We start from the raw sequence: 26,116 nt of genomic DNA on the forward strand, positions 1-26,116 counted from the left end.
CTGGGTATTTTGTGCTGCCCTTCTTCCTTGCAGCTGTTTAAGCAGGACAGCTTCAGAGAGTTATCAATTCTCATATTAACAAAATTCCTCTCCCTCTTAGCTACATCATCATTATTTATTTGGCTGGAAATAGGGAGTCCCAATCCAAGGCATACTTTCTGCACTTTATATAGCTTTATGGCTCAATTTCTATTTTTTCCCACCAATTCTGCTGTGTAAACAAACTGTGCTCTAAGAAGAAACACACAGCAAGCTCCTGATAAAGTGCTGAACTGGTGCCTGCTTGTGCTAAACCGGTTAGCACCGAATAATAAGAAGAGCTCAAAATGATTCTGAAACTCAGCTCGAAAAGCATCTCAATGCTGATCTCCCATCCGATTGGAGAGGATTACTCCTCGACTAAAGGGTTTCAGAAAGCAATGCTGCCAGCCAGACATCATTAAGAGCCTATTGTATTCCCTAGTTTACAAGTTGCCCAGCAGTTTGATAAAAAATTGTATTTCATGCCAGGAATACTAACAGTTTTATATAAATATATATAATCCCCTTAAAACAAACTGTCCCCCATCCCTCTTTTCAGATGCCTCAATAAGTATATGCTGCTCCACTGTCTGTTGAATGCAAATACACTGGGAGTATGTCTAGACCACACCATTAATTACCCTCAATTCAGACATGCAGATGAGGTGCTAGTCTGCATTTTGGGCCAGCATTAAAGAATTTGACCATGTGGAGAACAGTGGAGGAGAAGTCACAAGGAGTGGCCTGGCACCTTTGTGATCTTTCAAGCAGTTGCAGTTATGGATATGGCCGAAGGCTCACAACACGTACAGCCCAGAGCCAGCAAGAGTCTATGTGCCAAAGAAGAAAGAATGATGGAACAAGGGGGAACCTGGCTTCCAATCCCAACCTAAGACATAAATCTTAATCTGTGGCACTGGGCAAATCACTATCCTCTCAGGATACTCTTCCCCCAAAGGTTACTGGTGATAAAAGGGGATAACACTATGTATGTCACGCTGGTCGCTTTGGAGGAATGGAAGAAAACAAATGAGATTAATGGAAGATACATAAATTCAAGGTGAGACATTATGCTGGTACTGGGGATCTAGGCAAATATGATTTGGGTCCAATTAATGGGCCACCCATGGGTGGGATGCACCATCGAATCTGCTCGTAGCCTATGGCTTGTTATCTGGATAGATCTGCCTTGAGGTCTCTTCTTTATTGGGATACACCTTCTCTTTGAGTAGGACCCATGGTGGTCTGGTCAGGCTAAATCACTGCTTCTGAAGCCACAAAATGAGGGGATAAGAGGAAGGCCATTCAGTCAGTGTTGGAATGGACTGAAGGTCTAGTTCATTCTACTGAACATGAAGGATTTCATATAAGGGGAGATCAGATCATCTGGCCCAGTGTTGGTTACTCCTACAACTGCTCTCCAGGGCCTTATGCCCAGGTCTTTCCCTAAACTTTGATCTTAAATGGAGATTTCAACCTAAGGGATTACTTTAAACACGTAAAGCATGAACTCTGGTAGCATGAAAGAATGCTGGGGCAGGAGTAGGAGCCTTGTGGGCAGTGTAAGCATGAGGGACTTAGTTATAACCACAGAAGCTTCTAGGCAGAAGATGCAAAAGAGGTGGCACAAGCTGATCACAGAGAGATTATCAACTTCACGTTAAATCATTCTTTTAGGGAATTTATCCCAAGAATAACTCAAGGCTGGCCTCAAACATATAATGAATTTGACAGAAAAAGGCAGGGGGAAGAGAGCAATATTTCCAGACAAATGGGTGGATTTGGGCATAAATGCCAGTTCAGCTGTGGTCTTCAGGCAGGTCACTATCCTCCATTCTTTGTTCTTTGCATGTAAAAGAATTACATTTAAAATGGGATTAAAGAAAGGATAAATAAATTTAGATTATAAATCACGACCCTAAGCACTACATTTAATTATATAAGTCTTCTGCCATCAGGCATGATATCCACTCTGGGCATAGCGCGAAAAAGACATGAGGATGGGTCATTAACATCTCGCTGTGCCTTCAACAGTTTCAAGAATTAAATGTTCTTTTACTCATCCAGACTTTAGAAGTGTCACTTTTTTTATACAGATAAATGCTTTTCAAGCATGCTCTAATTTTGCCAAATGTCAAACCAGTGAACACACCAGAGCTCAGGAAGACCTTGTTTTAAAACTTAACTGGACCAGAAGCCTCTCTTACAGTCCTTCCTGTCATGGGGGACCCAATAACCTGGGAAGGTGGAGTCGGTCTAGGACCTAAGGATGCCAAAGTGCACAGCCCAGGCATAGGCAAACTTGGCCCTCCAGATGTTTTAGGACTCCCATCATCCCTGACCACTGGTCCTGTTAGCTAGGGATGATGGGAGTTGTATTCCCAAAACATCTAGAGGGCTGAACTTGCTTATGCCTGGCATAGCCAGATATTAGGTCTGTATGTGTGTCATATACTACAGGCTCCCTGTGCAAGCCAGCCACAGAAACTCCTGACACTCTACTTACCTGGCAATTAGACATTTGCAGTCCTGATTAGGAGTGAGCTACAGTTTGTTGAGGGACACAGGTGACGCTGTGGGTTAAACCACAGAGCCTAGGGCTTGCTGATCAGAAGGTCGGCGGTTCGAATCCCTGTGACGGGGTGAGCTCCCATTGCTCGGTCCCAGCTCCTGCCTACCTAGCAGTTCGAAAGGACGTCAAAGTGCAAGTAGATAAATAGGTACCGCTCCAAGCGGGAAGGTAAACGGCGTTTCCGTGTGCTGCTCTGGTTTGCCAGAAGCGGCTTTGTCATGCTGGCCACATGACCTGGAAGCTGTACGCCGGCTCCCTCGGCCAACAACGCGAGATGAGCGCTGCAACCCCAGAGTCGGTCAGGACTGGACCTAATGGTCAGGGGTCCCTTTACCTTTACCTTACAGTTTGTTGATACATCATAGCCAACTACAATTTGTGACTGTCTTCAAACCACAGTTTGCCTACTCAGATGGAGTGGCAAACTACAGTTTGTAACAATATGGGATTGGAAGTTTCTGATTCCACACGAGGGGTGGAAGCAATCAATCAAGTGAAAGCTTCAGATCTCTCTCCCAGAGGAGCAGAAAGCATGGGGCAGCTGGCAAGCACGTCTCAATGAAGTTATAGCTTACAATCTAGTGTGAGCTTATGAATATAGCATTCATTTTGTCTGCTTCACACTCTTCTAGGCTGCAGGTACAATGCTCTCCTTAGGTGCAGCAACAGCCATCACTATTGTATGTCTATTTAGATACCACCAACTGTAATATGCAAAACCACTTTAAACTATGGTTTAAAATTCTGGTTTGTTGGTTAATAACAAACCATAGTTCAATAATTCAGTCAAGGAACAAAATATCAGCTAAGTTTCCTTTACTAAATCAAGTACAGTGCTTTACATGTAGCGATGCTATAAAGGAACTGTATTTTGGGAAGCAATGAGATTATCTCTACATGGATCATCCTGAGTCTTTCAGAAATTAAATATGCATCTGGCCCAAATGCTGTTCCAAAATGATGTTTTAATTGATGGTATGGTCCAAGCTGTATTTATCTTGCAGTTCCTGAAAGAGATGTAGTGGATCTTGAAGATTTAATTAATGAAAAAGGCTTAAGGATGTCTATAACTGAAATTAAAACTTTGCTTTACAAATACCAACAAAATCGCCACATTGTAAAAAGAATGAAAAGCCAGAAAGAAGCAGTTGTTAAATAACTGGTTCTCAAAATGAGCTTTAATAAGAGGTTCTAAGGGAGACTATATAGACTCACAGAATCGTACAGTTGGAAGGTAACCCAAGGGTCATCTAGTCCAGCCCCCTGCTTAGCTTTGCAAATGTGCTAGCAGTTTTATTGCTGCACCAGCCCAACTCCCTTCCAATGTCACAGAGGCCTGGTGGCCTTAACTCTCAACCTCTTGCTGTAAAATGAAACTGCAGCTACTGTTTTAATTTTGTGCAACTAATCCCTGTAGCATAGCCACCAATATGGTGAACTGCACATCTGACATGATGCTCTTATGGCCATGATCAACATTTGCCACTGCAGTTCAGACTAATAATTCTGAAAATCCCTGCTTTCTATTTCATGTGTAGTTGTTTGTTTGTTTGTTTCAATATCAGGCATAGCCAATATGGTGCATTCCTAATGTTGCTAGACTACAGCTCCCATAATCCCTGTCCATTGGCCATGCTAGTCAATTCCTCCTTGAACAGCAAGGATTTGCTAGAATTTCCAAATGTTCAATTGTAGTATTTCCCAAAAACATTAACAAACATATGCATAATGAACTCTGAACCACCACATACACTCTATACTGTCAATACGGCTCGTACAAGTTTCTCAGCCTTAGCTACAAACACTTACGGTATGTAACTGGGGACAATCTAAGAATTATCTGTCAAGGCCACACTTGATGACAGATTAAAGGAGTATCATTCAGCCCAACCTAATCCCTGCTATAGAAGGATATGGGTAGAACTGTTTTCTGTGTTTCTGAAGCTGGAAGAGAATTTGGTCTGGGCTTCTACTCTGCAATTGCCAAACTTTTTAGGAGGGCCTGGCAGGGGGAAGAAGTCTGTGTTTCATTTTTCTTCGCAGATACAAATACGTCTTTGTCACACGGCAGCAAACCTTGCCGTTGTTTGTTCTTTGCTACCCAAAGTCTTTTCATGATATCGGAGAAGGGCTTCCATCAAGGGACAGGCATTGTCTCCAGTTGTCAATATGTTTTGGCTCTAGCTGTGGAAGTGACCCCTGCTTCTACTCATCCTCTTCCTAGGAGAAAGTAATTTTGTGTCTCCCTCCCTTTCTCACTCAGGATCTGGAAGCTGAATGCAACTCAGGGCTAGGAGACAGAATAAGCTCTTTGTTAGGAAAAGAATAACTAACTCCTCAATCGTTCCTGTTGGGAGATGCTTCTAAGGAGGAATGAACCTCTGCAGGGAGTTTATTATGTGTACATGAGAAGTGTGCCTCCTACTGAATAACAGTAGGGAACAGCTTTCTTCCTCTTACTGTTTCCCGCCCTTCCACTACCTTTTTCTTCATTCCCCCAGGTCTGCCACCCCCGCCCCCAGTGAAAAGCCTTACAATACAAAGGAACATTCAGGTAATTCGACTCAGAGTCACACAAAATTACATCCCACCCCCTTTCTCTATAAACTAACAGTGTGTGGCCTGTGTTTCATTTGCAACTGTAAATGAAACAGGCCTACAACTGTGTTTATAATCCCCCTTAATTGAATTTCTGTGACAAAACCCAGAGATGGTGTTATTACCCTCAAGTTAGTACTAGCCGTGGTCTCCTGGGCAGTTAAAAAACAAAACAAAACAAAAGTGCAGGGCAGTATTGACTATAATGAAGTTTTATTTTTGTATCAATAAGAGGAATCTTACAGAGAGAGAGAGAGAGAGAGAGAGAGAGAGAGAGAGAGAGAGAGAGAGAGAGAGAGAGAGAGAGAGAGAGAGACGGCAATAATATCTTATTCTGTGTCTTCCCAAACTGGGCCAATTCGCATTATAACTTTTACATAGCATACATTATGAAACCACCACATTTCGTTCCATTTTTGCCACGTTCAACTGTCTTGTGAGTTTTCGCATGTCCCCTACAGGAGGAGGTAACCCATGACGTTGAGACATCATCACTTCTCCCCCCCCCCAATCAACATGTGGCTGCTTCACCTTGTAACCATCACACAGTATGCATTGTGTCAATTAGTACTTGGTTCGGTAAGCCATTACCATTCCCTTAATCCATTTAATTCAGTGGGAGAAGAAAAGGTCATTAAAGTGCAAAGTACAGAAAGCTAGCAATTCCCTAACGGGGTGGTCAAGCCACCAACAGCAGATATTAGAGACCACTGCAAAAATAGTAATTAACACAGAATCTCTTTCTGGGTCAAAGCAGCATATTAACATTGCATCATATGAGAGAGAGAGAAAAGGCAAACTTTTTACGGTAGGCCCCCATAATATGGTATTTGGTGTATTTTAATGGCACCATCTGTACAAGATGGAAAGGCTTGGCAGAGGCAATCTCAAGGCAAACTCAAAACAGTAAACTTGGATAGGCTTCTGTTTTGATTTAGGCTGCACACACAACATACATCTAAAGCATATGGCTTCCCTAAAACAATTCTGGGAACTGTAGTTTGCCCCCCTCACAGAGCTACAATTACCAGCACCCATAACAAGCTACAGCTCCCAGGATTCTTTTGGGAAAGCCATGTATGCTGTGTATACGCAGACAAAGTTGGTCCTGTGTAAGTTTTCAGGGAGAAGCAGAGTAGAATACTCTGAAACGTTCATAAAGATGTATCTGCTGAAAATGTGCATTCCTGGACTTACAAACCCACAGCTACTTAACACTCAGAGGGCTCTTCTTAAATCCAACTCCCTTATGTGGAGAAGGAATGGTAATATATTCATAAACTACGTCAAGCTGACTCACAATGCAGCAGAGTTTTAATGTCAGTACTGTGCCACAGCTGAAATAGCCTACTTTTACTTGTACAGGGAAGAACTGTTCCTATTGTTTATGACATTGCTCTAAGAAAAGATCACATTATTTGAAACAGCGTCTGAAAACCGGAGCATTAAAAGAAGCCCCTTGTATTATGGAAATATAAAACACACTTTTGCAAGCTGATGAAAACATGTCCACAGAATGACTGAAAACATTCCCATAGAATGACTGAAAACATGTCTATAGAATTACATCATCATCTTAGATGATGGGATGCAATTGGAGTCTTAAACAGCAGTACCCAGGCCAATGAAGGAGTCACTGGCCAAAGCTCGTTAATTATAGGATTTGAAGTCCAAACAGCCTCTCCATCAAAGCTACACCATCAGGGGCCAGGCCCAAGTTGTTTACCCATGTTCATGTTGATTTTGGTCCATTACAAAATGGGTGGGTGGGTGGAAAGAGGTTTTCCAATTTGTTTCAAATTAGTGCATGCAACCCAGTGGTGTAATCATTTGCACATTCCCTGATTTGCTGTCCTGGCCCATGCTACATCGCTTGCCGCATGTCTGTGATGTAATTAAGCCATGCATCAGTAATTAACATCACAACGTTTCAACTGTGGAATCTTACTGGATACATAACATCACCCTAAATTATTTATGGAAGTCACTGCCAGCTGCAGATTCTGCAGAGCAGCTGTATCTCCTCAAAGCCAAGCAGCTAGTCTGCATGTACATTCACTAGCATGAACAGGAAGAACTAAAACACCTTGGCGAACCTTTAAACAGAGTAGTTTCTTTTGAGATTATTCTTGCAGGAACATGGGACACTGCAGTCTCTTGGGGAAGGACCATAGCTCAGTGGTAGAGCATTTGCTTTGCATGCAGAAGGTCTAAGGCAGGCACCCCCAAACATTGGCCCTCCAGATGTTTTGGACTACAGTTCCCATCTTCCCCGACCACTGGTCCTGTTAGCTAGGGATCATGGGAGTTGTAGGCCAAAACTTCTGGAGGGCCGCAGTTTGAGGATGCCTGGGCTAAGGTTCAATCCCCAGCATCTCCAACTAAGGCTGGAAAATAGTCCCTGCCTGTCAGTGTTGACAATCATGAGCTAAGTGCACCAATGGTCTGCCTTGATATAAGGCAGCTCCATCTATTTCTAATATTAAGAATCTCTAGCAGAAACTGTAGCGTTTTTCCAAAATAAATAAATAAAATGAAAACACTGAACCAAAATATCTCATCTTTTTCTCAAATAAGAGCACAATATGTTTATGGAAAAAATCAGCTGGGGGGGGGGCGATTCCAGGGGAGGGGGGTGGAAGTACTATACCTCTTTTCTTCCCTTTACACTCACTCCATGGTTCCAGCCGAAACTTCCAATTCAATGAAATGCATGTGGATCAGCCAGGGTTTTGCACGAGCAACAATATTCATCATGAACATTTTGGGCAGCCCCCTTCTGTGTTTCACTCAGCTCTCTCTATTGGCTTAATTTACCCTCACTGAACTCAGCACAAACAAACATGAATGGTTGCACAGCATCATGTTGTCGTCCCATTTACTGCATGATCCCTAATTTTACAGGGAGCACCCACATGACTAATCCAGGAAGAGAACATAGTAATTAGAAGGAAAAAGCAACGCTGAAGCAGGAACAGTTGGTGCAAATATAGAAGTCAGCAGGATTTAAAAAGGTAAACCCTCTCACAATTAAAGGTTTTGTTTTTGCGTTGTTGTTTTAAACCACTACTACTGGTTCCCCTCGAACATGAATTAAGACCAAAAAAAAATAGGAACATGAGAACATTCGGGCAACTCTAGAGGATAGCTTTCTAAGGCTATAAACCCTCAACCAGCTGTTGAGCACACACAACACACCCTTCCAAAGAGCCAGTTGGCAGTTCAACTTCTCAAATAGGGCCATGTGCACAACCCTGGCTGTTGGGCTGGTTTGGGGAATCTCACATGGTGCAACCAATTCCCCATCCAGCTTTTGATACACAAGCAGAAGCCTGCATTCACATGCATATGGACCACAGCCAGATCAGGGAGCATTCAGCTATCTTTTCTGAGAAGCCTTCAATTGCCACTAAACTACTCAAAGCTTTCTCTTACTTAGATCTTTTTGCAGGATTGCTTGCTCACACCTGTATGTGTGACATTGCTGATTAACTCGGAAAGCCTTCTCTTGCCAATTTCTCCATGAAATCACTTGGGGCTCACAGGTGATGGGCTGAGTTATCACTTTTCACCCAGCAGTTCTCAAAACATCTGCAGCTGAAGTGTAGCAGAGAAGGGTGGGGGGGACACATTTCTTTTAGCTCATGGATGGAGACCAATATCCCAGGGTATTGAAAAACTGGAAAAACTATTTGTAAAATGCAGCAACACTTTCCAGGGCTGGGCCAGCCCCTAAGCACAAAGCTAAGGTAGCTATTTACAGGGCTATAAAAATAAACAACTAGCTACCGGGGGGGGGGGGGGAGAGACCAAATCTAGAAATTAAAAGAATGCTTAGTTCATATAAACATTTCTCCCAAAATGTCTGGCAAATGCATTAATTATTCCCAATGGAAATATCATCAATAAAACAAATATACTCGTGTCTGTGTGTGTGTGTTTGCGTGAGCATGCCTGCACACACTCACAGGAATAAGTGGATACTTTAGTCATCAGTTCTCTGATATCTTCCTTTGCACTTGTCACATTTAATTTCTTTTCCCACATTAAGTCACTTTCCCTTTCATTTAACAGTCTGTGCAACTTGCCAAAGAACTGCCAATGGACACCTCATTTTACAGAAGAATAGGCCAATTTTACCAATGAGGAAAGGCTTTTAATGTACCATGGAGACAGTACAATGAAGTGTGGTAATTTGCCTGTGTTAATGATGTTACTACGCACAGATCAGGAAAAACAAAATCTTGAGTGGTTTAATGGTACACAAACCTTGTATGGCCTGTTGCATCTGAAAACAGACAGCAGGAAAAATCTGTGTCCTGGGATGGGGCATAAAAGTGACTAAAAATAAGAATTTAATAGCAGAGTCACAGAGTAACAAAGCTACTAAAAGCTGATTCACACATTCATGTACATAATTCAACTTGTGAATTCTGAATTGTGAATTTTCTCCACAGAAAAGTATTATGCTGTCTGTGCTGATGTCAAGTGATACAGAAGCTCTATCTGGGTTTGCTCTGCAACCGTAGCTGAAGAGAAAGAAAAATCAGCATTTGATGTAGCAGTCATCAAAAGACTAAACATGCAGGTGTGAATTCGCCTTACTCTAATGATCAAATATCACATAATGGCAGACCAGAACATAATTAAAACTTAGGACTTTATATAAAAGTACTCCAGATGTGAAATTTTTCACTTATTTGTGTGATCCCTAAAAGATTACCAAAATGAGGTAAAGTGTTTTTCTGTGAAGTAGATAGATAGATAGATAGATAGATAGATAGATAGATAGATAGATAGATAGATAGATGATAGATAGATAGAGATAGATAGATATCACACATATGGGATAATTAATAAAAGAACTGGCTGGATCCCTAGAGCCAAAGTGTGGGGCTAAACCAGGCATCCCCAAACTTCGGCCCTCCAGATGTTTTGGACTACAATTCCCATCTTCCCCGACCACTGGTCCTGTTAGCTAGGGATCATGGGAGTTGTAGGCCAAAACATCTGGAGGGCCGCAGTTTGGGGGTGCCTGGGCTAAACACATTCTCCAGCAAGGGAGAACCCCCAGCAGAGTTAAAAAGTCACAAAAGCAGGGAGCAGTGTGATTTAGGCCGTTAAAGCTTTTAATATCACATTTTCCCCATTACCAGTTTCCCTGATCCTACCCTTCTTAGCATTGAACAGACCACACACCTTAGTAAGATGAAAAATGTTTTACTTACAAAGTTCCAAAGGTCAGCTTCATGCATTTATCCATGCAACAGAACATAAACACAGGCAGAAAACTTGGGATACAAAATACAGGTGAAACTCGGAAAATTAGAATACCGTTGAAAAGTGCATTTATTTCAGTAATGCAACTTATTATTTATTTATTTTCTTAATAAATGCACTTGTTGACGATAGTCTAATTTTCCGAGTTTCGCCTGTATATTGAAATACCTCTAAGTATGCAGTCTGAGCTAAAAGCAAGCAAGCACATCACATGATGAAAGAAAATGAACAAAGGAGGATACTTCCTTCCTTCTAGGTGAGAGGCATGACCTAGCTGAGTATAGGAATACAATTATATGCTCTTAACCTCTTCATGCCTGTTGTCTTTGTCCATGGAGTTTTCTTGGCAGGGTTACTGGAGTGGCTTGCCAGTTCCTTCTCCAGGTGGATCACGTTTAGTCAAAACTCTCCACTATGACCTGTCCATCTTGGGTGGCCCTGCATGGCATAGCTCATAGCTTCTCTGAGTTATTCAAGCCCCTTCGCCACGACAAGGCATTGATCCATGAAGGGATCCATCCAGTTAGAACTGGATATGGAACAACTGATTGGTTCAAAATTGGGAAAGGAGTACGACAAGGTTGTATATTGTCTCCCTGCTTATTTAACTTATATGCAGAATTCATCATGCGAAAGGCTGGACTAGATGAATCCCAAGCCGGAATTAAGATTGCTGGAAGAAATATCAACAACCTCAGATATGCAGATGACACAACCTTGATGGCAGAAAGCGAGGAGGAATTAAAGAACCTTTTAATGAGGGTGAAAGAGGAGAGCGCAAAATATGGTCTGAAGCTCAACATCAAAAAAACCAAGATCATGGCCACTGGTCCCCATCACCTCCTGGCAAATAGAAGGGGAAGAAATGGAGGCAGTGAGAGATTTTACTTTCTTGGGTTCCTTGATCACTGCAGATGGTGACAGCAGTCACGAAATTAAAAGACGCCTGCTTCTTGGGAGAAAAGCAATGACAAACCTAGACAGCATCTTAAAAAGCAGAGACATCACCTTGCCGACAAAGGTCCGTATAGTTAAAGCTATGGTTTTCCCAGTAGTGATGTATGGAAGTGAGAGTTGGACCATAAAGAAGGCTGATCGCCGAAGAATTGATGCTTTTGAATTATGGTGCTGGAGGAGACTCTTGAGAGTCCCATGGACTGCAAGAAGATCAAACCTATCCATTCTTAAGGAAATCAGCCCTGAGTGCTCCCTGGAAGGACAGATCGTGAAGCTGAGGCTCCAATACTTTGGCCACCTCATGAGAAGAGAAGAATCCTTGGAAAAGACCCTGATGTTGGGAAAGATTGAGGGCACTAGGAGAAGGGGACGACAGAGGACAAGATGGTTGGACAGTGTTCTCGAAGCTACGAACATGAGTTTGACCAAACTGCGGGAGGCAGTGCAAGACAGGAGTGCCTGGCGTGCTCTGGTCCATGGGGTCACGAAGAGTCGGACACGACTAAACGACTAAACAACAACAACAACAACCTCTTCATGCATTAACTAGCCCTCAGCTTGCTATCTGTGTTTCACGACAATTTCCCACAGTTTCCTCATAGAGGGTGAAGTATTTTTTTAAGTAATCCCCCAGTTCTGGCTCAGCCCTCAGCTGCATAACTTAAAAGGAGGGGGGGGGGATACTTGATGTCACCTACAACCCTGTTTAGTTGAAGAGCCTATTACTGGCTTTTATCCACAACAGCCAGCAACATCTGCACTGCAGACTGCTTTACAGTGGTACCTCGGTTTACAAACACAATTGGTTCTGGAAGTCTGTACTTAACCTGAAGCGTATTTAACCTGAAGCAAACTTTCCCATTGAAAGTAATGGAAAGTGGATTAATCCGTTCCAGACGGGTCCACAGAGTACTCAACCTGAAGCGAACTTAACCCGAGGTATGAGTGTTATTGGTTCCAGAAGTCCGTACTTAAACTGAAGCACACTTAACCTGAAGCCAACTTTCCCATTGAAAGTAATGGAAAGTGGAATAATCTGTTCCAGACGGGTCTGCGGAGCACTTAAACTGAAAATATTCAAACCAAGGTATGACTGTACTTTATCTCGTGTAGTTCTGACTGCAGTGATTGCCAGATCCTTCTAAAGCTTCATCAATATCAGAAAAAGTCATTTTTTCACAACTTTGATTATTCTGAGACAATAGGACAGTGCCTAAAAATGCAGGGATGTGATTTGGCTCCAGTAATTGCCTCTCTCTCTCTCTCTCTCTCTCTCTCTCTCTCTCTCTCTCTCTCAAAAAAAAAAAGCTCCTTTAAAAACTAAACATCTGTGAATTGCAACAGCATTTTCTTTCCAATAAGCAAGTTTTGCACTATTTCTTTTTTAAAAAATCATAATTTTATCATCAGGGTTTATCATCTACTCCCTTTGTGTGTGTGTGTGTAAATGTATAGCTTACACAACTGAAGATGTAGTTCAAACCCATGTACGCACATCTTAAATAAACACTGAAATGTTTAGGATAGGTTAGGATTTCCTTGATTCTTGCTTTAAAAATACATCTTGGAAAATAATGAGTAGTCTTCAATTCCTCCAAATCTTTAGAGACTCATAAAATATTATTCAATGACTTACTCTTCTAGTAAATGGCACAGAGTTGACCTTTCAAGTAAATATATTTTAAGAATTCTTACTGGTTGTATAAAAAGTGTTCTGATGGGCTGTTATACATCAGTTACAACTCACCATTTGTTAGTGAAGTAACGGCCAGTTCACACATTCAATTTATAGGATGGGGATATTATGGCACAAAAAGACCCTCAAAGCAGCTGCTCTACAGTTCCAAGGATCAACTAGAGTTATTTGTATGGCACTGATTCCCATATACTGTAGTTCTATCTATGTTAGCCATGCCAATGTAATTCTGATTTAATCTGTAGTTTCTGGTACAAATTTATCTGAAGGAGGAAAACATACTTTCCAAAAACAGCAACATATGATATTGTGATTCCCTACCATTTCATTCCCCTTCCTCCTTTACCATGTATAAACCACAACCAAGTCTATTTTATTAATAATTTCCCCCATACAATGTGGTATTAAAACCAGAAATGGGTTTCTGTTTGAGAAAAGGCCCAAACTTTACTTGTTTTGATTCCACGGGGCAAGTAATTTTTGTGCTTTTAAAAATGTTTTGAGTGTATAATCTTTAAAATACCCATCAGGGAAATGAGCCATAGGGTGTATTTAATGAATATTCATTTAGAAGCTTGTGTTTTGTTTAAGTAATCACACATACAGATTAAAAGATAATTGTGATACATATGGAACAGTAGATATCAATTTAGCAAATGTTGTAATTACCTCAGTTGTTATTTTACTTAGGAAGTAGGTGTCAGAGAATGATTGTGGATCAAATTCTGTGCATATACAGTGGTACCTTGACTTACAAAGGCGATCCATTCCGCGGCGCTGATGTTGAAGCGTCCATTTTCCACATGCGCGAAGCGCGATTTTGCGCTTTGCGCAAGCGCAGACCGCACACGCCGCTTCTGCGCAGAACGCGCGCATGGTGAAAATACTTCCAGGTTTGCCGACTTCATAAGTCGAAACCTTCGGAAGTCGAGGCATTCGGAAGTCAAGGTGCCACTGTACAATGAGTTGTATTCAGTGGTGTCCTTCTGCTGGCGAAAAGCTCTTTGATCCAGCAGAGGCTCCCATCAGCAGAACCAGGAGGGAGACTATTTTAGCCAATTCACCTCCACATTAGAAGCCTACCACACCATTTTCCATGCTGTCCCACAACCCTCAAGTACAGGCTGAAGAGGGGGGGGGGGAAGGTGCGGGTGTAGAAGGAATATGCAAAACATCACTTTCCTTCCTGGATCCAATGACGGAAGTCACATTGGACTGAAGGGTTTTCCATCACTAGACAAATACCATTGGATAAAAACTTAAATTCTTACCACCTCCTGCTATTCCATTATACAGCAGAGTTTTCTATATCTCAGTGTTCTGCGAACCATTCAAAACACTCCAACCACCTCCGTTTATCAAAAAAACAAATAAAAAACCCCAACCATGTGTTTCCATGGACATGAAGTTATGTGGGGCATAAATATGAATAACTAATGTCTGGAAAGCAGTGTTTATCAATACAAGACCATCTTTAGATCTCTACACTTGGAAAAGAAACAAAGTTTGGGAGTACCATCATCACAACATTTTAAAATGTCACTGTAAGCCTGACTTGCAAAATCCTGCCCTTGGTGGCCACAGACTATCCATGCCAACCCGAAGTTGCTTTTAGCCCCACCAATGAAAATGTTCCAACATGTTTATATTTCTGGCTTTTACCTGACAAAACTTGCTGCAAGTAATTGCATTATTCCTTATATCTCACCATTATTCTCATGAGAACCCAGAGCAGCTAACAGCAAAGACACAGTATTAAAAGCAAAATAAAAGTACATCAGAAGTGAGTATTAAATACAAATACAAGTCCAAAGAAAAATACAAATGATGTCACTCTTACTGTGCTCTATAGGCCTGTTTGAACAAATAGTACTGAGTTGCCATCTGGACAGTTATAATGTGGGGGACAGTCTGATCTCAGTAGGGAAGGATTTCCACAGCTGCGACACTGTCATTGAGAATTACTCTTTTTCTTCCTTCAAAAGTATTGTAATCTCCAGTAACTGAAGAAACTGAGTATCAGACTAAGTAAAACTCAGGATAGATGCACTGAACTCAAAGGACATAACTTCATTGATTTCAATGAGTAGGTATAATTAACATTTGGTATCATAGTCAAGATGAATGTGCGTCATATGGTGGTGTAAGACACTGATTCAGACAGGAGTAGCCAAATTACTGTGTGCTGAGAGTGACTACAAAATAAGCCCAATCTTCCCAAGCACATGGCTTCTGAAACGATCAAGACCTGAAAAAATCACTCCTTCTCTGGATGTAGACAATAGGCACTCTTACAAGTGAAGCATCTGCAAGAATGATCATGACTTCAGTTTCTACTTAACTGTGGAAGTGGCTGAGGAATTAGTATATTACTCTGGGGAAACAATAAAAATCAACACAAGGTCTGAAATGCTGGCAAAAGGATTCAATTACAGCATTATTTGTATTTCCAGTTCTCCTCCTATTGTGTTCATTCCTTGTGACTTTTCCCAAAGTCTCCCTTAAGCAAAATGGTCTCACCCATTGATTAAAGCACAATTTTCAATGGGCCAGTGATTGAGTTATCTGATAGTGCCTGATGAAAGCCATCAACTGGGACTGAAATAAAAGGTGGAATCGATGGGTTTTTCATTACAAGATATTGACTGTACTGAGTTCCTGAGCGAACTAAATAGAGATCCAATGAGTACATTAAGTAAGCAGCACAGTAAAACACACTGGGGGGTAAACTGACTAAAATATATAATCAACCACTTAATTCATGCATATTAATTGGAGAGGGGGTGATTTATTAATTGGTTATCTAAACGGATAGCCCCACCTACATTCCAAAAGCCAAGGGTAGGTAACGACAAATTAAACTTGTCAAATTCAATGAAAATTTAATAAGCCAATGAGAAACACAAACTACATTCAAAACCAAACCAAATATTATAATATATCCAAGCTTTGGATTACATAAAACTCCAAGGACAGCCCATAAGATATCACTGAGCAGCCATGTAAGTATTCTCGACCCTACCTGACTTAATGAGGCACTTGCTATGAATAGCAGCATTAATTAAATCCTACTCAATTTCTATAATGTAGTGGTGAGGCATCTTACTGCAACAGTAGGGTCTCAGCCTGTGTACCAGCTGGAGCTGTACCAGACAGCTGCCCTGGACACAGGATTGACCTGCACCTCCATGGACAGCTGTGAGTCCACACCTGGTCCTTCAGGGGCACAGTTACCCCATTCAGGACCGGGAACCATCCACACCTGCCCAACCCCTGTCCCCCTAAAAACAGTACTTCTGTTTTGTCAGGATTCAACCTTAATCTGTTAGCTGCCATCCATCCTCCAACCACCTCCAGACACTCACACAGGACCTTCACCGCCTTCACTGGTTCCTATTTAAAAGGGATGACACTGAAGAAAGAGCATGTCTGATGCTCTGTTCACATACAATCCATGATTTGGGTCCTCAGCATCCATTTAATAACTGTGCATGAACCCTGGGAAGAGTCAGTCATTTGGATACATTGATCACATGACTATGTCCTTTACTGGTAGATATCATGTGGTCATAGAAAAATTCCACTGCCTATCACTGGTTCCAAACAGAGCCTTTTAATTGCATGCAAGATTGCACAAGAGAGTAAGTAGGAAGGTGTGAGACACAATGAATAGGGCCAGCCCTACAATTAAGCAGTAAGGAGACAGCTTCAGGTGGCAAATGCTGAGAGATGGCATGTGTTCCTTTCTTTGGGAGGATACAGCTAACCTGCTGTCCTCAGATAAAGCAGCCAATCTAAGAAACTTCTACCGTGTTTCTCCAAAAATAAGACACCGTCTTATATTTATTTTTCCTATAAAAAAAACACGGTGGCTTATTTTCAGGGGATGTCTTATTATTTTTATTAATTATGGTACAGTTTAACCTACAATGTTAAACTGCCTATCACTATGGCTTATTTTCGGGGTATGGCTTATTTTCGGGGTATGGCTTATTTTCGGTGAAACACGGGGGGGGGGGTGAGAGAGAAGGAAGAGATCTTGTCTGTCTCAGGCAGCCCCTTACAATGAAACATATGAGACATCTCTACAGCTAAATTGAAACCAAATAGATTTCTGTGCTAATCCCTCCCAGTTCACACAATAGCAGTCCTAGGAGGATGTGTTTATGAATGACACAGTGCAAAAGCACAAACTTTACCACCCCCACCCCCACCCCCATGAATGAGATGCTCTTATTTGGGTTCTTCTCCACTGCTTCAGGTTTCTTGCTGTAACAGCAAACCATCTGTGGAAGAAACTGCCATCTAGACAGAGCCTAAGTCAAAGGATTTGGAAACAGAAGTCAAAATCTAGAAAGGGTGTCATTACAGTTTTAAAAATAGAAAACTGGTTTTCTCAAAATACTCACTGCCTTTGCATCACTAGCATGTCATTTCGAGGTCCGTGCTCTCTTGTAATCCTGTTGCAACCTGCAAGAAAAGAAAAGCACAACGAAAATAAGTAATGCTAAAAATAGCAGAACAGAGTAAAAATGTATTGGATGTTATGTCATTCTCCTCCAACATTTAGCAAATGGAAACAGAGACACAATTCTATTCTGAAAGCTTAGCCATTCTTCAATCAACTGTCACTTCCTGATGGTGTGTTGCATGGTGTCTTGGCGCTGAAGCATGCCAAACAGTCTACAGCCAAGATGTCTCCACCTTTAACGCACAAGTTTAACCTCAGAACAGAGGAAGCTGGAACATGGGGAAATGACAACTCTACTGCAAAAATGCACAGAACAACATGTTTTTTAAAAAGGCACCCCCCCAAAAAACCCTCAAAAGCAAAATGGGAGCAAATTTCTTTTGTACCAGGGACAAGTACCGGTATTGCAAAATAGGTTCCTGGTAAACAGGGGGAATGTCTTGGAATTTATAAATCACAGATACACAATAAAAGCCAGTTATCTGTAAGTTTCTAGGAAGTTTCCCTTTATCCAGTAAAGTATTTCCAGACACTCATTTCCAATTCTGTATTAATTTTGCTTTGACTTCACACACACAACACGAGGAAACTTCACAGACTAGGGAAAACACGTTAGAACTTCCTCTATCGCTGTGTCTATGTTCTTCCGTCTCTTCTCTCAGGGTTCAACAGAAATAGGTACCATGAGATAATTATCCCTGCCTATAAGAACTCTTGCAGACCTAGGGTTACTGTGTTCCTGTATGGAACTATAAAATCCACAATCCTACATACTAAATTTCCTAGGATGCAAGAGACTTTATATCGCACACTGCAGACTGTTGTTTGAACATTTCAATCAAAGGTGGGGACCCTGTGGCCTTCCAGATGTTGCGGGGCGGTTACATCTCCAGCCACCCCCATTTTATGGCCATTGTTGGCTGGGGCTAAAAGGAGTTGAGAGGCCATCATCATATAGAGGGCCACTGGCTCCCCCCAGCCCAGATAAAATGTGAGTTCTGGGATTCTTATCTGAAGGACTGTGCAGAACAGACCATAAGAAATAAGCTCAATTCATTTGGAAGCTTGCTGTTCTAGCTTTTGGCCAACATGTTACTTGCTGGAAAGTTTCTAGCACACATCAAACTGTGGTTACATGCCGTGGTTTGTTCTGCAGACAAATACAAATTAGTTAACATGCACATTCATTCTCAACATCTAATTCTTAGAGAGTTATCTTCCTCCACACAGGAAACAGAAACATATGTGACCTTTGTATTGTATCCAACTCAACCAAACACAGCTCATTTAGAATTTCATCGCGTTCTCAACGGTGATTCAAAGCACTTGGCAAATAATCTTATGGAATAAACAAATCTGAGAAAAATGTGAAACTCCCTGATGACCATTCAAGGAGCAAACACAGCCTGCGTTGCGGCTCAGTTTACCAAGGGCCTCCAATTTTTCGAATGAGATTGTACTTGGAGAACAGAGTATTAGAATCAAGGTTGGGGGATGTGGGATGGGACAGCACACCTGAATGTTGACCCACACCAAAAATTCCCTGCCCACAGAAAGTTTGCTTCAGGAAAAGAAAGGTTCTAGCCTAGGCTGGTCCCTAGTGCGCTATTTTTCTATGAACAGGTTTTGTTTTGGTTTTCTTCACACAGGGGAACTTTTAGAATGTAAAACTTTCCACCTGCACTTTAAGCATCGCATGATTCTGCTGACTCTTTGATATGGATACAAGCCTGAAGTGCAGAGAAGCTGCTGTAATTTTCTGTGAGTCTATAATTGTGCTTGCTCTCTCAGGCAGTTTACCTACCACAAGGTGCTCACATCAATAGAACTGTACAATGTGAACAAAACAAACTTGCAGTTTAAACAATTCCTATACAAAGCAGATGAAACAGAGTAGGGTTCATCATTGTCCAAAGGGCAATTTAAATAAAATGTCTTAGCTGATGTCGAGTAGCACCTAGATATGGGCGTATGCCAGTTTCCTGAGAACAAAAATTGCAGAATTAGGGTAGCAAAAGTATCTTGGGAAACTCCTCCATCCACAAATCCCCCAAAGCAGGGAGAAGGCCCACTTGGTAAACAGGCAATTTGAACTTTAATCACCTTGAATTATGCTTGACAGCAAAAATGTGTCTATTAATGAACATTACTTTTGTGGACTGTTCATCTCCCCAAAAAATGTTTCTTGTTCCTTTCCACAGCAGTTTAAGTGTTACATCAGTTTTCGAACATATCCCTGGGTGGAATACAAGACATTAATAAATTCTGGAGCCTTCAGTCTTTGCAGAGTCAACGTCTACCTTCCAACCAGAGTCTGCAACATACAACCTACTTTTAATTTTGGAACCATACACCTCCTTCCAGCAACTCCTGCAGCCAAGCCGCTGCCAAATGCATTCCTCTGCTTTACTCTAGATCACACCAACGAGGCCAAGAGGGAGGTCTTGTCCTCTGGGCAGCCCAGGGCCTCCATACACACCTCCCCAGGCTTGCGCCACAGAGACATCCCTTTGGTGCTGCTAACTCAGCAAAAACAATGTAGGAGGCAGCAGTATGAGTTACCAGACTCTGGAGCCACAGCAGGTCCATTGTCTCTTGAGGCACACAGATGCTAACAGCAACCAACAACATCATGCCCACTTTCAGCATTTTTCTAGGGTGTCTTCAGGAAAGCTGGGATTACTGAAGGTCCTCCTCTGCACTGGGTTAGCCCAGGGCAAAGCAGCCAGCAGAACATAGCTTAATCCAAGGCAGGCAGAAAGTCAAGTTCCAAAAGCAATGATCAAAGTTCAAGAAGTCCGGAAGAAGCAGGTTGAGGAATCCAAGATGAACATGAGGTCACATTCCAAATGTGCATGAAAAGAGGGCAGAACCTCTCACAACAAGAGAAGTTGCTCATAAAATAGGCTACAAGGTGACCCTCATATATTGTTTACTTGCGGCCCTCCAGATATCACATAAGTGTATCTCCTGTCATCGTTGCCTGGGATAGATGAGAGATGAAGTCCAAAACATCTGGAGACCACAAATTTTCCTCCTCTGCTTAAGGCCTGGTGGAATTAATTGGCCCATGGACCCATGAGTAGCTCAGTCAAACGGCAATGCTTTGATTACAGCCAAGCAGCACCTTTGAGAAATGTAGCTCAGTGTGTCTGATGATACACAAAGTGTTGCAGGTAGGTGCTGAAAGCCCCAGTTGAAACACAGATGTGCACCAGAGCCTTCCATAGGATCTGGGTCTTTTCTTTTGAAAGCTCTACAAACTAACAGCTATAGAAGACAGACAGACAAGAGACACCAAGGTTCTGATGTATTATTATTAAACATTTATAATATGGAAATTCCCCAGCAGTCATACATCCTACTTCCTACTACTAGTACTATGCCAACTAAGTAAATTATTTTACTTAAATGTGACAGTTTCTGGCTTGAAACATCAAAAGACATACCAGATAAGCAAAGGATGAGAAGAGGGATGAATTCACTGAAATTATTCAGTGGTTTAGCATTAATTGGTTTGGGACACAACATTTAGGCGAACAGCAATGAACTATTTCCAAAGTAACAGATTGTAACACTCCTACTAATGTAGAATAATCCCCTACCCCACGCACAGTTTCTCACTGTTACTATTTGAATATTGAATAATCGTGAAGTGCCACTGAATGCAATAACATCATCTGGCTCGGTGACTTTTTGCTTTCTGGTTAGAGAAAAGGAGAAGCTTCAAGAGAAAAACAGTAAAAAAAAAAACTATGGCAACATATGGCTCTGAAAATCTCTGTCGTGATCTCTGCCCACCCCTAAAGCAAACTAAGGGCCCCAGAAACAGGAAAAAGTGCACTGCTTTCAAGAAAAAGCACAATTCAGAGTGGTTTTATATGTCTGGTTTCGATGTCCATCTCAAAGAGAACACTTGTGCAGAGAAAGACCATGGGTATTTTGGCAACACAGCTCTAGTTAGAGCACTCTCCCTATGGGTATGTTTTGCAGCCATACATTCATGGGTGCTTCTTTTCTTCATAAAGCTACAAGCTTGGTGGATCAGCGGAATCCTTGCACATAGTGTATCTTGATTTCAGTAAGACTTTTGACCAAGTCCCTCAATATATTCTTGCAGAGAAGCTAGTAAAATGTGGGCTGGACGAGGTCACTTAGGTGGATCTACAGCTGGTTGACTGAACCAGCTGAGAATACCAGTGAGAATGCTCACTAACAGTTCCTCATCATTCTGGAAAAAGTGACACATGCGGTACCACAGAGTTCTGACCTGGGCCAGCAGTTGTTCAACATCTTTATAAATGACTTAGATGAAGGTATTGAGGGGATGCTCTTCAAATTTGCAGATGGCACCAAACTGGAAAGGGTGGCCAATGTCATCAAAGTCAGAATCATGATTCAAGATGACTAACAGATTGGAGAACTGGGTGCAAACTCCCAAAATGATATAGGGACTAATGTAAGGTTCTGCACCTACGCAAGAATAACCAGATGCACAAATATAAGATTGGAGGGGTGGGGCACCTGGCTTGCCAGTAGGATACGTGAAAAAGATCCAGGGGTCTTAGTAGAACACAAATTTAACATCAGCCAACAGTATGATGCAGCTGCAAAAAAACTAATGCTATTTTAGGCTGCATCAACAGAAGTGTAGAGTCCAGATCAAGGGAAGGAATAGTACCACTCTATTTTGCCTTGGTGACACCACACCTGAGTCCTGTGTCCAGTTCTGGACGCCACAATTTAAGGAGGATATTGACAAGCTGGAACGTGTGCAGAGAAGGGCAACCAAGATGATCAAGTGTCTGGAAACCAAGCCTTATGAGGAACGCTCGAGAGAATTGAGTATGTTTAGCCTGGAAAAGATATCTAAAGGTCTGTCACATGGAAGATTGAGCAAGCTTCTTTTCTCCTACTCCAGAGGCTAGGACCCAAACCAATGGCTTCAAGTTACAAGAAAGGAGATTCCGACTAAACATCAGAAAAAACTTTCTGACATATGCCTTAAACCAAAAAGGTTTGATAGGCCATGTTGTATTAATATTTAAGCAACTGGTAACAACCAGCAAATCCTGGCAAGCATCTGGAAAACCTATTGGTTTTTCTCAGGGACCACCAAAACATTATTGGATCTGTTTTGCTGCTTTTGTGCCATCAATTGTTATAGACGCTTTTCTAATGAGTTGTATGTCTTATCTGATCTTTTGAATTTCCTTTTATGGCTTTTTAGTCACCTCTTTGAAGCTATGTGGTGGGAGAAAAATCACAAAGATAAATAAATATGCAAATGAGTTGGTGTTATTTCCCCTCCCCCCCAAAAGCAGTAATGTTCCATTTTACACTGGGAGCTAAGTCACCTTCCTTATGAACTCTACGGCACTTTTCATGAATTGGATGGGCATCTTTGCATAAAACATAAGTTGACACAACGCCTTGCTTTCTAGCCTGCGTATCTGAGACGGTTCCTTAGATACCAGTGAAAGCCCAAAGACAGGTCTTGGCTCCCCAAACCCCTTTCTTTGTAACACTTTTACACAAAGCAAGAAAGACGCTTGTGCAACAAAAGTGATGAGAAATGGAAAAAGTATTGTCGTCGTGCTGGGTAACACGCCAAACCATCTGGAGACAAAGTCATATAAGGGGGCCAGGGGGGTGAAGGGGGAGGAGGAGAAAGCCTGCTACTTATTAGGCAGCCAGCTTAAAACTGATGATGTGATTGAATGAGATCCAAGGTTGTTGTCTTCCCATAAATCACACCCATGTTATACTTGGCTAGAACGGATGTGGTAAACTTGGGGAGAGCCCTTTTCTTCAGCACACTCAATTACAGGAACAATAAAAATACCACTGAGGCAAACTTATTTGGATAGCAAAGACAATCATTGCCAGTAGCTCTCAAATAAATAAATAACTCATCCACAAAAATAGGAATGCAAGCAGACACCCAGTTGTAAAATGATAATTTCTTTCTCTCTCTCTTTCTCTCGCTCGCTTTGCCTTTTCTTAAATCCATCCTTGGTTAAGTGTTAATTTGTTTCTCCTTGTGGGTGTTTGATGTTGTGAGAATTAAAACCCAAAATATGATTATGCGTAAATTAACTAGTCTGACATGCCAAAGGTGATCAGATGAGGCAGTTGATGTGTAAAATGTGTGTGCGTGTGTGTGTATTATGAGTAATAACAATAATAGAAAAATTGTCCTGTCAAATCAGGCATAGCCTTAATAACAAGCCAATGCATATGACAGTAAAAACTGTCATTTCCACAGCTATTAATGTAAATTGAACATTGGTAGCAGACACTGGCAAAGGGAGATAAATCACGCTTAGTTATATTTCAAAATAAAAGTGTCAGAGAACTCCTTTACCCCCCACCTTCTTCTCTCATTAGGAACCTTCCCCCTGTCAAACGGTTCCACGTTGATTCTGTCACTTCTGCAGTAGAGAACTCCCTGATGAACTGATTAAGTGACAATTTCATACTACTAAACATGGCTAATCTGTGCAAAAGAGCAATGAAAAGGAATCGCACAACCAAAACAATTCTTCTATTTATGTGAAACACAACTGAAAAGAATTTTTCTGGCCATTTTTGAGGAACACTTTTTCACAAGGGAGGCTATGCGGCATGTAGCCAAGTTATGCAAGAGGATGCTGTGTAAAACCAATCCCCCCACATCCAATTAGAAGCATGGGCACAATAAAAACATCACAGAAGACAATAAATGATCTGACTGATCAGAAAACTCACCCCAGTCACTAGTTAAGTTTTTGGTAAGATTTATTTTACCTTACGCTCATAAACCAAGTTCTTTTATTTGTGCCTAGGACAGAGCTGAAATGGGGAGAGGGCTTGCTCCTCCATCAGAGCCATTCACTACAAATATCACCCTAAGACCCTTTTTCCTGTCTTAAAAGGGACAACCTTCATCTTTCCAACTTAATACCTTCCTTGGGCATTCACTATAATTCTGATAACCTGGTTGCCCTACTCCTCCTTGGAGAAACTAGCAACCAGTCAGTTAGCTGGCTAATCTACTCAAAAAGCTCAGCAAGGGCATATTTTAGAATGTAGAATGATCAACAGTTGCATTAATAGTAGGTCAGATGCCAAGGTGCTTGGTGGACATGGTTCCATCTTGCCAGCAGTCTTGCCTAAAACCCCCAGTCCTTTAATCATTTCACAGCCAACACGTTTGCTTTCTTTTAAAGGGGGGGGGGGAGAGGCAGGACCATACTCCATTCTACCCACTTAGATATTATGTCTTACTGTGCCCAGTATGGAAGCTTAGAGCTGTTTTGTGCTTTGTGTACAGTCATGGTTGCTCCAACAACACACGGGTGTCTTCCTTAGCATCTTTGTATAGTGTGAAGGGAGAGGTGCACACTGGTGTTTCGGGAAAAACTTATATTAACCAATAATATGTTAATTTTTATGATGAACAACTTTGTTTCATTAATTTTTCTATTGCAGCTATGGATTGTAGGGAAGTTGTACCCAGTAGTCATTTTCCCCCCACGATGTCCAAAAAGTGTAAAATTTTTCTTACAAGGAATAAAAAAACCCCATAAATTTCATTCTCCGTTGAAAAAGAGCATGTCTTTGCAATAATTTTCACCATCAAAATTTTTTAATTCCACCGTGCCCTCACGCTAGTTTTCCGACCAAAAAAGTACATTTATACATTTTTTTAGGCATTTATAAAATCTTTTGAGTACTGGTGTATTTTTGCCTGAAATACTCATCATGAACTGTGTAAAATTTCAAAGAGATCTGATCATTGGTTATGGGGGGGGGGGAATAAAATGCAGACAAGGCTGAGGATCTCAAGAGGGACAGAAACACAGATTTCACAAAACTTTGAAGTGCTATAAAATTAAAACTGTTTGAGATAGAGGAGGGAAATTAGGGGGGTTTATTTCAACCATAAGGGAAGGGTGTACACCAAGTTTCATCAAAATCTTGAGACGGTGGGTGGCATGACTACGTCGACATGACGTGGAATGACCCACCACTTCCTACCCCGGCACATGCCTACCCAGCATATGCCACCTCATGTAGCTGCCTTACTTTGCCTATTGGTAGAGCTGAAAATCTGAAGAAGAAAAGGTGAAACAATATTAATCCTGCAGGTTAATCAGTGCTACCCATCTTTCAAACAATATAAAGCAGTATGACTTTCAGAAGCAGCAGCTCACCTGATTTTTTTTTAAACAAAAACTGTCTATCAGGAATCAAGAAGTAAGTAAACATTTGGAAAGCATTCCTCAGAGAACAGAGGTTTTTAGATTTGAGTCACAGGATCCATTGAAAAGAAAAATTGCTTCTGTGCATTGGGACGATGCTTTCCCTTCTGAGAACTTTATAAGAAGAATGAATGGAGATAATCTCTTTACAAGATGTATCCATATGGTAATTCATTACTATGGATGACTGTTTGTTAGGCTGTTTTTTTTAAAAAAAATATATACTTCAAGGTAGTTCTGAAAGTGAGAATAGGGGTCAATACAAAATAGCATCC

At 41.5% G+C, this 26,116-nt stretch overlaps 1 protein-coding gene across 5 annotated transcripts in view; it reads right to left on the reverse strand.

The window, feature by feature from the left end:
• The window catches only part of SEMA5B (semaphorin 5B), a 358,202-nt gene that overhangs the window by 239,514 nt on the left and 92,572 nt on the right, over window positions 1–26,116 (reverse strand). For all 5 annotated transcript variants that reach the window (XM_060278773.1, XM_035128943.2, XM_035128952.2 and 2 more), the window contains one exon: window positions 17,534–17,594. The gene's annotated coding sequence lies outside the window, so the exon portion shown is untranslated. The remainder of the gene's footprint in view (window positions 1–17,533; window positions 17,595–26,116) is intronic.

The sequence above is a fragment of the Zootoca vivipara genome, chromosome 1 (genome assembly GCF_963506605.1).
Source record: "Zootoca vivipara chromosome 1, rZooViv1.1, whole genome shotgun sequence".
Taxonomy (NCBI): domain Eukaryota; kingdom Metazoa; phylum Chordata; class Lepidosauria; order Squamata; family Lacertidae; genus Zootoca; species Zootoca vivipara.